This window comes from Mandrillus leucophaeus, unplaced genomic scaffold, assembly GCF_000951045.1.
Source record: "Mandrillus leucophaeus isolate KB7577 unplaced genomic scaffold, Mleu.le_1.0 Scaffold100, whole genome shotgun sequence".
Taxonomy (NCBI): Eukaryota; Metazoa; Chordata; class Mammalia; order Primates; family Cercopithecidae; genus Mandrillus; species Mandrillus leucophaeus.
Genome location: NW_012098099.1, coordinates 1,438,399 through 1,455,900, shown reverse-complemented (window position 1 = coordinate 1,455,900; position 17,502 = coordinate 1,438,399).

The following is a 17,502-nucleotide window of genomic DNA, read 5'->3' as shown; positions in this document are numbered from 1 at the left end:
ACTGTCCCAGACCCCACAGGTTCTACATGACAGGGCCAGTATAACACAAACGTCTCCTTCTGAAACCTGAGCCCCTCACCGCCGCTCCATACGGTCTCTCCCTTTGGGGTAGATCTCAGAGGCTGGAGAGTCTCTCTGTTCAACGTTGGTGTTGACAATTACAACAAAGCCAAGTGAAGTTTGGCAAGTGGATGTCCCATATATAGAAAGATTTCACTGGACATACTCTTTTTTTAAATTTTTATGACTCCAAGGGAAAATACAAATTACTTTTTAAAAGTTCATGTATGTGGATAACTTCATTTTTGTGACAAGTGAAAGAATGCCCTGCAATTATATATGAATGCCAATCAGTGTGGTATTTTATATAAATTACATGACAGACATGACTCACATAAATATGGAAGACGGAGTGACCATTTACTAGCATCCTTGGAAAATAGAAAGCAGTGTCCCTTGAACAAAATTTCATTTTACCTGGACTACGCTTAACTAACAGCCAGCATAGGAATCATCTGGCAATGAGCCCGGGATCTTGAGATCGCAGCACTGGTACTACAGGAACTTTCTCAAGCTCTGTGGAAAAATCTGCCTGGTAAGAGCTAAAAATGTCCCATTGGTCCAATTTTAGAACTTTCCCTCTGAGTCTTTTAGAAGTAACAGAAACCCAGAGGGGAAAGCAGGGAGAAATGGGAAGAGCTGTGACCCGGAAGTGGAGAGGGGCTCCGTCAAGTCTGGGTCTGGTACTCGTTAGCTTGAGCAAAGTCACGTCACCTTTCCAGCCTGTTTCCCTTCTCTGTAAAATACAAATTAATATGACAATATAATTAATCCATTAAAATATATAAAATCCAAGATTTTAATAATATGCTATTCACATATATTAATATGCTTTTTAAATATACTAATATGCTTGTAGTGTTTCTCGAATTCATCTCACCACATGTCCCTTGTTTTCTGAGCTTGCTGGGGGATCAATACTCCATGGAGCGCTGCTGGGAAACGCTGGACCACAGCCAGTTCCAAAGACTTCCTTCGGAAAATCCTAGGTTTGTTCTGCAGGTGCCGCCTAACAGCTCCCTCTTTTTGTGTTCAGAAACGTTCATCCTGTGCTATCATATGTGGCATTGCCTCAGGTAAGACAAGCAGAACAGGGAGCAAAGGAAAACTTTCATTCATTAACTCAACACACATTGAGTGCCCACTAGGGTCAAGTATGAGGCCCCATCTTGGCAACGGATTTTAGAGAAGACAGACAAGCAAAGGTCTGTGGAGAGGTCTTTCCATCTGTAGTTTCCAAGGAGTCCTGAGACTCAGAATCCACTGCTGTGTTAGAAGGGTTTGCACTGGGTTGAGGAGGAGCATTTACCTGGACTATGCCTGTACGGAGGTGTATGGCTACAACATAACATTGGGACAAAAGAAGAGCCAGAATTGCAAACCACAGGCCAAGAAAACCAAAGACATATCTAGGGGAAGTGGGAAATATTTACTCCAAAGTACTAACATTGACTACCATGAAGTGTTGTAATTATGAGCAGCTTTTAAATTTTATTTTTTGGAGATGGAGCCTCACTCTGTCACCCAGGCTGGTGTGCAATGGCGCGATCTCAGCCCACTACAACCTCCACCTCCTGGGTTCAAATGATCCTCCTGCCTCAGCCTCCTGAGTAGCTGGGATTACAGGCATGTGCCACCATGCCAGCTAATTTTTTTGTGTGTGTTTCTAGTAGAAATGGGGTTTCACCATGTTGGCCAGGCTGGTCTCGAACTCCTGACCTTGTGATCCGCCTGCCTCAGCCTTCCAAAGTGCTGGGATTACAGGTGTGAGCCACCATGCCTGGCCACTTATTTTTTTTTATTTTTTTAATTTTTATTTTTTTAATGAACATGTGTAGCTTTTGTGATCAGAGGAAGATAAAATAGCTAAGTTTTTATCAATACTTCTATGCTTATTAAATATCTCAATGTTCAACTTCTTAAAAAATGATGGTCAAGACACTGGTCTAAGTGACAAAACGATTTCAGCCTCAAGAAGGTTCCAGGTAAAATAAATGTTAGGAAATGGGCAAATGATTAGATATTTAGTTTTTAAATAGTATAAAAAGAGACTGCAGATGAAAGATTTGGAGCTCTCACCTGAAATCCTATGGGGGTGATTACACATGCCCATGCCAAAGGGCAGGCTGCCACGGTGGACACTTAAAATGGTTTTCTCCCCAACACTGGGCGTGTGCCCTAAAGGGACATATGAGCTTATAAATATCTATGTTTGCATTTTCAAGCTAGACAACTTCAATTACTTTCTTCAGTTATAGCTCTTTCTGTTAAGTCTTACTTCAGTTGACAGCTGAAGTAATCTCAAGTGGGAGGGGTGGCCTCATGTGCCCACTCATGGGCTGCACATACTGGACCTTCTCACTCTGCACTAGTGTAAACCATCTGCACCTTTACGTTGGATCCAATAGCCAACACTGCTCTGTTCACAGCCCACCTCTCCCAGTCTTTGGCCAATAAGCACCAGAGAGAAAGTCACAGTTTCAGAGATGGACGAGCACTGACTTGTGCTCTCTGACCTCATCAGGTCCCTCGCACAGCCTTGCATGGCAGCTTATCCTCCATTCCTTGGCAGCAGCCTGAAACCCTCAAACTTGAATAGAGCCCCTAGCTCTCCTTTTCCTACTCTGTTTTTAACAAACCGCATCCTCTTCTTTTTCTCGAAGAAACTAGCAGTCTTTGGGCACAACCCACTCACCTTCCTGCATCCCCCTCTATCCATTGGTCTGTGTACCCCACTCTCCCCACCGGGGAAGGGACATCTCAGCACCTCCTGTGACTGTCCCCTGGGCCACTCCCTCTCACTCTTATCTCTGCAGGCCCTCACTGCATCTTTTTGCTCTGTGTCTCCAGCCACTCCATCTGAAACAAACTCTCCTTCAAGTCCCTGTCCTCCCCTGGTCCTTTCTTCCTTTGTCCTATTCTTTCTGTTTGAGACCTGGTGAGTTTGAAGTGACTGGGAAGGGTCACAGTGGATATATCTAGTAGGATTTGGATATGTGAGTCTGAAGTTTTGGAAGTCTACCTGGGCTAATGGCATGAAATTAGGCATGGAATTAGGGCATGGAATTAACTAGCAAACAAAAAATGATCATTGAAAATGCAAGAGTGAAGGTGATGGCCCAGGGATGTGGTTTAGACACCAGAGGTCTAAGGTAGTGAAATCCCTCAGGTACTACAACTTTAAGAAGCTTGAAGTCACCTACACCAGAAGAGCTTTCTTAAATCTTTAAAAATTATAATAACATATATCGAGCAATAAATATGTACCAGTCACTGTTCTAAATGCTTCAGAATTTTCACAAACAAGAGGTAAATATTATCAGTGATTTCACTCTATAGAAGAGGAAAATGTGGCTCATAAAGGTTGTGTAACTTTGGAAGAGTTGCAGCTAAGCAAATAATGAAACCTGGCCAGGCGTGGTGGCTCATGCCTGTAATCCCAGCACTTTGGGAGGCTGAAGCAGGCAGATCACTTGAGCTCAGGAGTTCAAGACCATCCTGGGCAACATGGTGAAATCCCGACTTTACAAAAATAAGCAAAAAACAAAAATTAGCCAGGTATGGTGGCGTGTGCCTGCAGTCCTAGCTACCTAGGAACAGGCGCCTCCCTGAACCTGGGAGGCAGAGGTTGCAGTGAGCCGAGATTGCGCCACTGCACTCCAGCCTGGGTGACAGAGTATCAAAATAACAATAATAATAATAACAATAATAATAATAATCATGTCTCAAAATAATAATAATAATGAAACCCATGTCATGGCATTCTAAAATCTGCTTGTGTTCCATATTCCATATAATAACTTCTTGACAGGGAGCAGATCAGATGATATGATAGGTCAGGAGAGTTTTTACTTAATTTGTGCAACAAGAACTGTGTGTACACATACATAGAGTTAATGATTAAAAAATGCTTTATAAATAATTGCTTATAAGGATTAATTTGCCCAAGAACTTTCATCAATATACAAACTATAAAGGATCATGAAATTATTTAAAAAATTATTTACAAATTTATTTAGCAATCATTTATAGAGTGTTTCTGTAAGTCAGGTCTGATGCTGAATAGCACAAATATAAAGATGGGCTAGAGGCAGCCCCAGATCTCTGGGGGCTCCCTGCCTTGTGAGGGATACATCTGTGTGCATACTGACTGCAATGAGGAAAAAGCCATGAAAGAAATCACTAGAAGACAAGCAGCCTCATGCTTGGGCTCCAGAATCAGGCGGATTGAGCATTTGTTGTTTTATTCCAACAGAAAAGGAGTACTAAGAGTCTCATTGCATTGTTGCAGAGATTACAGGGGATGGCGCCGCACAGACTCCCAAAGGCAATCCATGAATGGCAGAGGACGCTTTAGGATGACCATAAAAAATAGTGGTTAGTATTATTAAGTCGGTGTAAACATAATTGCGGTTTTTGCCATTGAAAGTAATGGCAAAAACCGCAATTATGTCGTTGAAAGTAATGGCAAAAACCGCAATTATGTTTGCACCAGCCTAATATTTACCAACTCTTCCTAGAGAGAGAGTTAAGTAAGCCTTCTTGGAAAAGGTAATGTTTAGACCAAGGCTAAAAAGTTAGAAGGAAGTTTGCCAAGCAGATTAGGAGGTTAGTTCATCCCAGACAGCAAAGACAAAATGTACAGGATGGCACATTCCACGTACAGGGACCTCAAGCAGTCCAACTTGCTCAGAGTGCAGGGAATTGCAGAGGAGTTGGGGAAATGGCCCGACCATGAAGAAAATTGTTTAGGAATTTGGATTTTTATCCTTTATATCAGTGAACTTCAAAGTAAAGTGCATGCCCTCCTAAAAGTTAACAAAATGATTCGCTGGCTTACTGAAAGTCAGATTAGAACTTCTGTGAGTACTTTAACAAATTTTTACCTTTTTAATGTTTACAGTTTGCCTGTTTTAAGATGAACACACTGATTTTGTATAGTAGCACATTTATGCAATTTATAAATAAATATGAATATTTTGGGGTGAATTCTAAAAACCTTCAGGCAGATAAGGGTGTGTGAACAAAAATGTAGACAGCCACTGAGGAGTTCCAAGTGGGAAACTGACGTGAACAGTTTTGGGTTCATGGCGAACCTCTCTGAGAGTAGGGAGAAGCACAGACAGAATGTGGCAGAAAACAAAGGCAAGGCCAGCCAGGAAGTGGCTGCGATAGGCCAAGCAGTGTTTCCAAATTCCCGACAGATTAGTCGTTGGGATGTGTGAACCAAACTGTGAAATTCCCTGGAATTGTCATGAATTCCTCAAATCACAAGCTATTCTGTAATTTTCAAAACTTTTTTTTTACCTGTTTTTAAATAATAATGAGTAAGCATAATAATATACGTAAATTATTTTTTCTGGGATGGGTTATACACTAAATATTTTAATTTTCTGCTAAAAACAGATATAATAATAAATAGCTTTAAAAATTGGACCAATATATTGTGACAAGATTATATATTTCAATAATATGTAAAAATGTTCTCTATCTTATATAGTCATCTGATAATAAAACATTATAAGCTGAGAATATTAACATGCAATAAATGGCTGTTAAAATTACCTAAAATTTTTTAAATACCGGCTGGGCGCAGTGGCTTATAATCCCAGTACTTTGGGAGGCTGAGGCGGCTGGATTACCTGAGGTCAGGAGTTCGAAACCAGCCTAGCAAACATGGTGAAACCCTGTCTCTACTAAAAAAAATACAAAAATTAGCCAGAAGTGGTGGCACACACCTATAACCCCAGCTACTCAGGAGGCTGAGGCAGGAGAATCGCTTGAACCTGGGAGGTGGAGGTTGCAGTGAGCCGAGATCGTGCCACTGCACTCCAGCCTAGGCAACAGAGTAAGACTCCATCTCCCCCTAAAAAAAAAAAAAAAAAAAAAAAAAAATTAAATACCATATTTAATATTTAAAAGTTATTAATTCTTAAAATGGCAATGTTAAATATACCAAACACCAATTGTCCTACTTAATAGCCTCAGTTTTTATTTCATGACAAACATTCCAAATGTAGAAAAAATTTCTTTCATTTCATATTGACATTAGTTAATTAAGAATGCACCAAACAGCATCTTGAAGTTGGGTATTAGGGCAGTTGCTGCTTCATTTAAGTTTAATCTTTTTTAATCCAATGAAAAGATTTTTTTCATTGCAATGAAAATATTTTGTCTACTTGCCCTGATTTTGGTTTTGTTACTGAAATTTATAATTTATATTGCATTGCTAATTCAGATTTTTTATCCATTTCTAATTTCTCAATGGAGCATTCCAAAACAGTACTCATAGCTTCTTTCTTTGCATTTCTTCTGTTAAAGTATTTAGAAACAACTATAGCTTATAGCAAATGTTCAAACACTGGAAAACATCAGGAAATACAAGTGAGTGGTATTTAAATAACCTAACATTTGGATCTCCTAGCAAGGTTAACATTACTAGACAGAATCAAGTTTCAAAATTGCCAATTTAAAGATTTACTATACATTCAAAATGTATTATTTCTTGGAATCCCCCTCATAAGATTTATGTAAAGTGAACCATAGGTATAAATTTTATAATATTTATTTTGATTTGCAAGAATGGCTCCTTGTTTGCAGCAGATAGGACCATAGTACACTCTTGGAACACAGCAACTGCTATGAGCCAGACTGTTAGATTAAATGAGGATGATGTCCCTCCTCCACACTCCCATTCCCATTTCCCAAAATGTTGACCTTAACCTTTGACTCTCTTGTAGGGGTTTCCTGCTCTTAATGTCAATGGATTCCCTTGAAACAGTAATGATCTCTTTGTTGATTGTTAAGCTTCAATCATCACAGAATTGTAATGCTTTTTTCTATTGTCTCAATTTCTTCACTGATTTTTCTCAAGATTTGCAAAAACCAATTTTGCAGTCAATCCTGAGACAGAATTACTTCATGGGTACACTAAATCCTAAGTTAGAGCAGCACTAGAGGGTTACAGAGGAGGGGTGGATTGGGGTGTTCTTTTGGAAGTAGAGACAAGAGCCTGTAGTATCTCCTAAGGAATGTGAAGAATGAGAGACAGAGGAGATTGTTCTAGAATGAATTAAAAAAAAAAAAGATTTCTGGCTGGGTGCGGTGGCTCACGCCTGTAATCCAGCACTTTGGGAGGTCAAGACGGGTGGATCACTTGAGGCCAGGAGTTTGAGACCAGCCTGGCCAACATGGCAAAGCCCCGTCTCTACTAAAAATACAACACTTAGTTGGGAGTGGTGGTGTATGCCTGTAATCCTGGCTACTCAGGAGGCTGAGGCATGAGAATCACTTTATCTTGGGAGACGGAGGTTGCAGTAAGCCAAGATAGTGGCGTTGCACTCCAGCCTGGGTGACAGAGCGAGACTCTGTCTCTAAATAAATAAATAAATAATTTCTGTACAGACAGGCCTGTCTATCATAGGCAATGCTAAAGGGAAATGTGGTTAATTCATGTTCAAGTTTTCTATTGCTAGGTAATCAACCATCCAAAAACTTAGTGTCTCTCATTAGGAAAATGTAAATCAAAACCACAGCGAAATACCAAATCATACCCATGAGGATTGCTATTTATAAAACAAAAGACAACCAAAAACACCCTCAGACAATAACAAGTGTTGACAAGGATGTGGAGCAATTGGAACACTTACACACTGCTGTGAAAATGTAAAATTGTGCAGCCAGTGTGGCAATTCCTCAAAAATTTCAAAGTAGAATTGTTATAGGATCCAGCAATTCCACTCCGGGATATACCCAGAATAATTTAAAGCAGAGTCTTGAACAGATATTTATATACTAACGTTCACAGCAGTGTTATTTATAACAGCCAATAGATGGAAGCAACCATCAATAAATGAATGGTAAGCCAATCACAAAAGTACAAATATTGTATGATTCCACTTATGTGAGATACCTAGAGTAATCAAATTCATAGAAAGTAGAATGGTGGTTGCCAGGGACTGGAGGGAGGAGGGAATGGGGAGTTAGTGTTTAATGAGTAGTTTCTCCATTTAGGATGAGGAAAGGGGTCGAGATGGATGGTGGTGATAATTGCCTAACAGTGTGAATGAACTCAAGGCAACAGAATTGTACACTTAAAAATAGTTTTGCCCACGATGATCCTGAGTGATGAGCAGGAATTTAACGATGCTGCTTCTGTTACCAGTATGGAGTCTTCCCAGAGTGACAGCAGGAATGCCAAGTGTGGGTCTTGTCCAGGTCTGTCCTGCTCTGGCTATGCAAGGTGGCCGAGCCACTTCCACACTCTGGCCTTAGTTTCCTCTTCTGGTGAACAAAGGGAGTAGAGTGGAGGGTGCCCCAGGTTTCCCCAGCACTCACTTTTGTGCCTTTCCATGGGACAGGCTACTATGAGGCTCCTGACTCATCTGGATTTGAACCCCAGACCTGCCGGCTCCCAGCTGGTGATTTTGGGAGTCACTCTCATGTGTGGTGGTTGATGCTGGCTGTCTGCTAGGGTCTTCAGTGGGGCTGTCATTTGCACCACCTATGCAGAGCCTCCTTGGATGCAGGGCCTGGGCTGTCTTAGACCTTGAGCATCCTGGTAGAACAAGATGGAAGTGCATGATGCTTTTATGGCCTAGCCTTGGTCATCTCTGCCATGTTCCAGTGGTCAAGGCAGTTATATTGTAAGAAAAACATGTGGGATGTATTCTGGTGGCCATTTACAAGTCATTCTTTTCTCTTCTTCTATTTTCTTTAAGTTCTGTTATCCATGAAGGGCTTGAAGAAGTCAGAGAGAATCAGAGTCTTTCCCAGATCAAAAATTACCACAAGTACAATACTGGAGACCATTCCTATTTTGTATGTATTTCAGTGTGCCTGTTTTATTTAAACAGCTGCTGCTGGTGGTGACATGTACAAAAGACTGAAACACAGCAAAAGGACAAAGCAGCTTAGAATTTCCACAGTTGGGACAGACAAAAGACATTAGACACATCTGCATCGATCCATATGCTGACACTCAAGACCTGCTGTCAGTAATCTCCTCAAAATCATTGCAAAATGCTCTCTCATCCTACACCCATTTCTGTGATCAGGATTCTGGAACAGACATTTTCTCCTCCCTCTTTTATTTTTATCTAACCATTTTATAGATCTTCAGTAAATTTCTTTCAGGAAAATAAGATCACTGTTTAAATCATGATTTTGGCTGGCTGATGGAATTTTCTAGATTATCTTCTTTAAAAGACTACAGAAACATGATTTTACTTTCTCTTTTGATTTAGCTTAAAATTAAAACAGTCAATTTTTTTTTTTTATCATTGATCCTAGCTCCTTTCCCAGCATCCTAACACTGGTCACAAGATGCACAGATTGAGAAAATAAAATCACGCCTTCCGAAAGAAAGCAAGCCAAGTTTTGCCGCCTTCTTTAAAAAAGTACATCACCCACGAGCCTGATGAGATGGCAAATGCACAGCTTGAGTTGGTTCTAAGAAAAATGCCTCAGAAGATTCATTCTAAAAGTGTACTCTGACCTTACTAAGCAAGACTACAAAGTCACAGTGATACCTAAAGACATCAAAATAGTAGCTGATACGAATATTTTCCTTTGGTGTCATTGAGAAATACACCAACCAGTGACACTCAATACAGAGTTCTTTCCAGGTCAGGGTGAACTTGGAATTAAACTGCTGTTAGAAGAACTGTCGAGACAGTTTCATTTCTTCCTCAAGTAAAACACTGAGGGAACAACTACAAATGAGAAGATACAAAGCCATAAGGAATATTTGCTTCCAAGGAGAGAGTCAAAGAGATAGAATCTCCTTACTAACAGAAGGAAACTGATAACTACAACTACAAGCTATAACTGCTGATGATCCTTTTAACACTTTTTATAAGTTTTTTTAGTCATTCAAGTAATGTATAAATATATTCTTATAAAAAAGTATTGGTTGAGCCCAGGGATTCAAGACCAGCACGGGTATCATCATGAGACCTTGTCTCTACAAAAACTTAAAAAATTAGCCAGGTGTGGTGGCACTCACCTACAGTCCCAGCTACTTCAGAGGTTGAGGTGGGAGGATCACTTGAGCCTGGGAGGCTGAAGTTGCAGTGAGCCATGATTGTACCACTGCACGATCACCCTGGGCTACAGAATGAGACCCTGATTTATAAATAAACAAACAAACAAAGTAGAAAGCCAAAGAAAACCTCTCTTTCCCGGTTCTTCCCTCAATGCTCACCCCATTCCAGGTAACTTACAGCTGTTATTTCTATGCATTGTACACCCATACTTATGCATTTACTTGATTGTATACATACCCAAAGAACATGATTGCTTTGTTTTATTGTCCGTAAGTGGAATCAACTTGCTTCCTTACACTTTACAATGTCTTGGTCCATTTTAGTACTTGCTAGAATTTCATAGCATGAATCATGGTTTATGTGGGCTTTACTGATGGATATTTACAATATCACTGGTCATGTTTTTTTTGTTTTAGTTTTGTTTTTTGAGATGGGGTCCAGCTCCGTCACTCAGGCTAGAGTGCAGTGACATGATCACGTCTCACTGCCGCCTCAACCTCCGGGCTCAAGTGATCCTCCCAACTCAGCCTCCTGAGTAGCTGGGACTACAGGCACATGTAACCACACCTGGCTATTTTTTTTTTATTTTTTATTTTTGTAGAGATAGGGTCTGTGTTGTCCAGGCTGGTCTTGAACTCCTGGGTTCAAGTGATCCACCTGCCTCGGCCTCTCAAGGTGCTGGGATTACAGGTGTGAGCCACTGTGCCCGGCTATCATGCTTTTTGTGTACAAGTGTGAGAACTTCTCTAGGATACCTAGTTACAAGTTGAATCACTGGAATGAGGCTATCTATATTTTTAATTTTAATTAATGTTGTCAAGTTACCTTCCAAAAAAAAACTGTGATCAATTTACACCTCCAACCTACAGTATAGAAATGTATCTGTTCCCTGTCCCCCTGCCAACAGCCTGGCAGATTTTATTACATTTCCCTAAGTATTAGTGAGGTTGAGCTTTTTCTGTCTCTTGTTTTGTCATTTGTTTTTGCTATACAGTGAATCGCTTCTTCCTATCTTTTGCCCATTTCTTACTTGGGTTATTTGACCCTTTTTTAATTTTAAAAATTGATCCTAGTTGCTTGAGATATTTAGAGGAATTTCTAAAATTCTGGAAGGCAGGAATCATATCTTTATCCTTTTGTATTCCTTTGGACTTACAACTGTGCTAACTTATTTTTGTAACATTTACAAAATTAAAGATGGGTTTTGCTTAAGTCACAACTACATACAAGATTGCAAAGTGGCAAATACATAGAAAATAGGAATAGTAACTAGACTAAAAGTTGATGTCTTGGGGAAAGGACTAGTCTAGCAATTTGTAGAAATATCTGGTCAGGGAATGAAAAAGATTTGGATACATTTTTATTAAAAAATTGGCATATCCTTTTTTATTAGAAATTCAAGCAGGAACAAGAAAAAAAAAAACCTGAAAGAAGCTGTGTTCAAGGACAGACTCACAGATTGATTTGCACCATCAGGAGGCTCCTGGGTGAATGGACTTGAGCCCACTGGAAGGGCTTTAATTCTTGGTTCCAACAGACTGTGTCAACTCTATTCCAACAGACTGTGTCAGCAGAATTCTTCAACAATCCTCACCCTCCCCCTGCTTACGAAGGTCTCTGTTAATGTCTCCTTACGCAATAGACCAAGCTTTTGCATTGCTGTCTGATTAGGTGGCGAGTAACAGGACTCTGCTCTGAGAACAAGCCCCCCATCTCCCGGAGTCACCTTCCCGCACTCCTGAAGTGCCTTACTCAGCCTCCCTTCCTGCCCATTGCCCCCAGTGCCCTCTTCCTCCTACTCTGACATCGCTACATTCCAAAAGGCTTCCCTGACCTTTCCAATCCAATCAGTTTTCTATTCCAGCCCCACTAATCACTGAAGATCGTGTTCATGCTCTTAAGCACTGCTGGCGAGAGGACCAATTGGTAGAGTCATTCTGGAAGGCATGTCCCTTTCTCAGGGGTAATTTGACAAAATGTTTCAAAACTCTTATGGGCATATCATTTAAGCTGAGAAGTTACTGTAAGGACATAATGCACTAAGATATGCATAACGAAAAAGAGAGTATGGGAAAAAGGGATTGGGAAAGATGACAACGAGAGGTCTCACCCAAGATGGTGTCTTAGTTTTTCTCTGTTTAGCTTTTACCTTGAACCAGGGCAGGAAGGAAATAATACCAAAATATTGATAATCTTCGATATTGGGATTTGGGGTGATTTTTAAAACAATCACACTGTGCATTTTCATATTTTCCAAATTTTCTTCAATGAAAATATAAAAATATAAATTGCTTTATGATCAGAAAACATATTAAAAACCACCAAGAAATAAATGCAAACAGGAAAAAAAAAAGAGGAGGAAATGTATAGATGAAAAGAGAGTTAAGAAATACATGAATGCGACTTACTTGGCTCCAGACTTGAACAAATTAACTATAGAAAACATTTGTAAGATAATCAGGTTAATGTGACCATTGACTGGATACTTGATGACATGAAGAAATTATTATCGTTTAGTTATGATAATCAGATTGTAGTTTTAATTTTAAAAAAGAGTTCTTATCCTTTCATGACATATACCTAAATATGTGCAAATGAAATAATACTATGTGTAAGATTTGCTTTAAAATGATCTGGTGGCATAGGAGGAGGTAGGTAAGTATAGAGGAAACGAGATTGACTACTGAAGTAGGATGGTGAGTACACGAGGATTCATGATAATATTCTATTTTTGTATATGTTTGAAATTTTCAGCACAAAAAGTTTTAAAAGATAGTAACAATGAATAGCATACAGCCTCATGAAGCATAGCAGGAATAGGTAAGCGTGGTATTGAGGCAGGAGGCTGCACATGGAAATTAATTCCCGGAAAGTCAATTTATTCCATACATTTCCTTGTCTCTGGCTTCTGTCACTCTCCAACTTCTGGTGCCTCTCATGCTTTGCACCTCAAATTTGGAGCAATTTCATCCCCTGATTCTCAACCCTCTTGCTTCTGTCAAAGGCTTATAAATGATTTATCTGTCTTGGCTAAGAGCCCCTTGGCCTGATGACCTGGAAAAATATTCCCCTTGGCAGGGCCTGGGGACCCCCATCCTCCCATCCTTCTCTAACTTCAGAAGAAACCCTCTCTGGACATAATCCAGACCCACAGGATCTGCTCCCTCAGTGCTGAAAGGGTGAAATCAATGTCTTTTGTCCAGGACTTCCAGCGGCGGAGCGCCTGTCACAGCACTTTCTCAATTCTCTTGCTATGTTGGTGTTATGGTTAATGCATATCTGTGTTACCATCCAAAGGAGAATGTCCACCTTTTAAAGGAAGGCATTAGTTCTTCAAATGTAAATACTGTGTCCAGGAATTCTTGGGCTTACCTGATGGTCTTAGCACAAGTGTAGCCATACACTGGGTACGCGTTTTTCTATCATCCAGCCTAAATGACCCAAAGTTCTCATATTAATTTGCACTGATAACAGAAGTAAGCAATACGTTTTCCTTATATACATTTTTTTTTAGTGTTTCGTTCCTTTAAAAAATAATTACAAATCACAGATGGGATGGGAGCAAGAGCAAGATCTTTGCATCTCACTTCCCGGGCTTTGATAAATATGCTACATCACCAGCAATGTTAATCTTTAAATTGTTCATAAAGACCCATGTTTCTTGCTAAATATATTGAATTCTCCATTTATAAATATTTTTACTTGTGACTTTTTCAAAATATCTGCAGTATCAGTCTGAGTTGGACTATAGTTCTACAAGTGGAGCCAAACTCCGGTGGAAGATGGGCGGCCTCCTCCACCGGGCACTGTGATCAACACTAGGAAGGTCCAGGTCCCAAGGGCCTTTCTCATGCCTGGGTTACCACTGACTTCATGGTCAGTGGTCTAGTCCCTCCTAAAATATTTTCTCCAGTAGCAGCCCACATGATCTCTCAACCCCAGAATATAGGGGTTGGTAAACCTGTTAAGTGTATTAAAAAATATCCACCTTAACTTTTCCTTCTATTCCCAGCCCCCTCTCCCCTCTCAATCTATGTGGTTTGCATACGACTCACTCCCATTTAGTGACTTCAAGTGTCCACATGCAAACCAAGCTGGGCCAATTACAGTTAATAGAGAAAATTTTCTGGGAACCACTGGAAAAGGGGCTCTTTTTCCTGTGAGCTGTGCCTCAGATGGACTGTAAATGCAGTTTTAGGAAAAACCTTAGCTCAAGTCTCGTAAGGCCCATATGTCTTTTCCATTCAGGAACCTTACTATTCGTTACTGGAAAAAAAAATGAGATTTCCATTACTTTTGTGGCCACAAAGAAAAATTATAATCATAAAATTTCAGCTGTGGCTACTGCCAGTGACCAGGCTGCTGAGGTTATTAAAGCCATTTTTCTATCTTAAATGAATATAAGAAATTGTAGGCACTTTGGGAAGAAAACTACAATATAATATGTTTCCAGTGATCTTGAAGGAGCATCCTAACTATGTATTAAGGATGCAGCCTTGAATACAGGGTCATCTATAGGTTATGTGGCAGGGAACAAAGATATTTCAGACAGGACTGAGGTTGCTATTGAGGTGTAAGGAAGAACGTAAGCTAAAAAGCAAGCAACAATTTAGTTTCTCTGTTGGTCTTCCATACTGGGCATCAAACAAAATGGTACCCCTTGGGAAACTGCCAATTTCATGAACACTTTTTGGATGACCATGAGGCTGAATCATTCTTCACTGTCTGGCTCTGCTTTCAGACTTGGTTAGCAAAATTAGAAGATTAGAACGGGCCAGCCCTTACTTAGCAAAGTTGTGTCATCTCCCTTTGGGAGCATTTAAATCAAGAGATACATATTGATAACTTTGTTTTCCTGCTCCCTCTTTCTCCTCCTCCATCTCCTCCTTTTTTAACATTCTTATAGCATAAGAAGGATCATGCCAGACTCTTTGGACCACCTCAAAGCTACAATGGCAACAGCACTATTCTTGGCACTTGAACAGAGAAGAAAGGGAGACTGAATGCAGATTGATTCCCAATTAGGCTTCTATAGTGACTAAATCTACTTCTCTGTCTTTAGGTACTAGATTTGGGTCTGAGTGGCCTGGGGCTGATGCAGTTAACTCCACTGTTATCGTGCTAGTCAGTTGTCCTAGTCTGTTTTTTGCTTCTATAACAGAATACCTGAAGCTGGGTAACTTATTTTAAAAGGAGGTTTATTGGGTTCACAATTCTGGTGGCTGGGAAGTTCAAGATAGGGGCAGCTGCAGCTGGTGAGGGCCTCAGGCTGCTTCAACTCATGGCAGAAAGTGAAAGGGGAGTTGATGTGTGAAAAGTAATCACATGGGGAGAGAGGAAGCAAGAGAGAGAAACTAAGGGAGCCAGACTCTTGTTAGTAATCCATTCTCAAGGGAACTAATCACTTACCCACGTTGGTGGGCATTTATCTATTCATGAGGGATCTGCTCCCATGACCCAAACACCTCACACTAGGCCCCAACTCCCAACATTACCACCTGGGGGATCAAATTTCAGCATGACTTGGGTGGGGACAAACCATTTCCAAACCAATCCACAACATCAGTGAACAGATATTTGAGTGTCTTTTACATATATCCCCAGGCAGTTAACAGAGGCACCGGAGACAGACAAAGAATTAATGGCACTCCTTACTCTTTAGGAAATAATAGTCTAATGGGAACAAAATGAATCATTAAATTATTCCAAGGGCTCAAATATCTTTGGATAACTCCAGGTTGCTATGGAAGCACTTAAGAGGGAAGGTAGCCTTATCTGGAAAGGCAAAGAAGGCAATTCTGGGGAAGCAATGTTTAAACTGAAGGATGTGTAGGAACTAGCCAGAAGGCATCTAGGGGAATGTCCTCCTTTCTTACTTGCCATCACTTCCTCCCTTAATATTAATACCCTGTCCCTATTTATTGAGGAGTAGGGCCCTGACTCTAGCTGATACTATTCACAGTAGAGAAGTAATATGTGAGAACGCAGCTCAAAGTCCTAGCTCAAATACTGACAAACTGCCCATCCTTGTGGTAGAACTCCTCTGGGCAACCAGCGGTTTTCCGAGGCTCCTCAGTCTGTTTATCTGGATTGTGTATGGATGGTAGGTTGTGGGTGACAACTCAACTCCAGTAAGTCAATCTTGCTACCTCCTTCCTCAGGCTGCACAAGGATCTCCTTTGCAGATCAAGCCTTGGCGTCACCAGAGTTCAGGAGGCCCAGGCACAACTCCATCCTTCTTGAAATTCCACTTTGACCAAATTTAGTTTTGAGTTGTGTTTCTGTCATTTGCAACCAAGAGTCCTGACTAATGCAGTCATGTTACTGAATGTTTGTATATTCAGTATATATATTTTGTATAGTATATGTTTTGAATCTAAATCTTAGGTTATGTTTTTTAATTGAAATAAAAATAAATCTTAAAGAAGCTACCTATGTAAAAATGAACTTCCAATCATGGTAATATCATTTACAAATATTTTATTAAAGCTCTTAAGAGCAGCTTTTCTAAATTTTTGGAATTAGAAATGTATGTTCTTGAGTCTTTTCACATTGTTTAAATAAGTAGGCAATTCTATACATTTTGGTGCAGCATGGCATCAAAGAATAGAAGAGAAAGCGTGGAAAGTCATACCTGGAGAAATGATAAAGACACATGGCATTTTTGGATAGAGATCCAATGTGTGAGTGGGCTCAGGTGGGCCCCCGTGTGTTTATCAGAAGTTCAGGCAGTAACCCTTTGCACAGGAAGTGGAATTCTGTTCCTATTGCGGAGACAGAGCCCAACAGCAGAATAAGGAATTATGTTGTATTAGTTTGCTAGGGTTGCGCTAACAGAAGACCACAGACTGGGTCGTTTAAACTGAAATGTATTTTCTTAGAGTTCTGGAGGCCAGAAGTCCAAGATCCAGGTTTGGGCAGGTTTGGTTTCTTCTGAGGCCTGTCTCCTTAGCTTGCAGAGGGCCATCTTCTTGCTATGTTCTCACATGGTCTTTCCTTTGTGCACATGCATATCTGTGTCCAAATTTCCTTTTCTTATTTTTCTTTTTTTATTTTATGGAGACAGAGTCTTTCTCTGTCTCCCAGGAAATGGAGTGCAGTGGCCCAACCTTGGCTCACTGCAACCTCCGTCTCCTGGGATCAAGCAATTCTCCTACCTCAGCCTCCCGAGTAGCTGGGACTACAGGAACACGCTCCCACACCTGGCTAATTTTTTGTATTTTTAGTAGAGACGGGGTTTCACCATGTTGCCCAGGCTGGTCTCGAACTCCTAAGCTCAGGCAATCCACTCGCCTCAGCCTCCCAGAGTGCTAGGATTACAGGCATGAGCCACCATGCCCGGCCAAATTTCCTTCTCTTATAAGGGCACTAGTCATGTTGGATTAGCGCCCTCTCA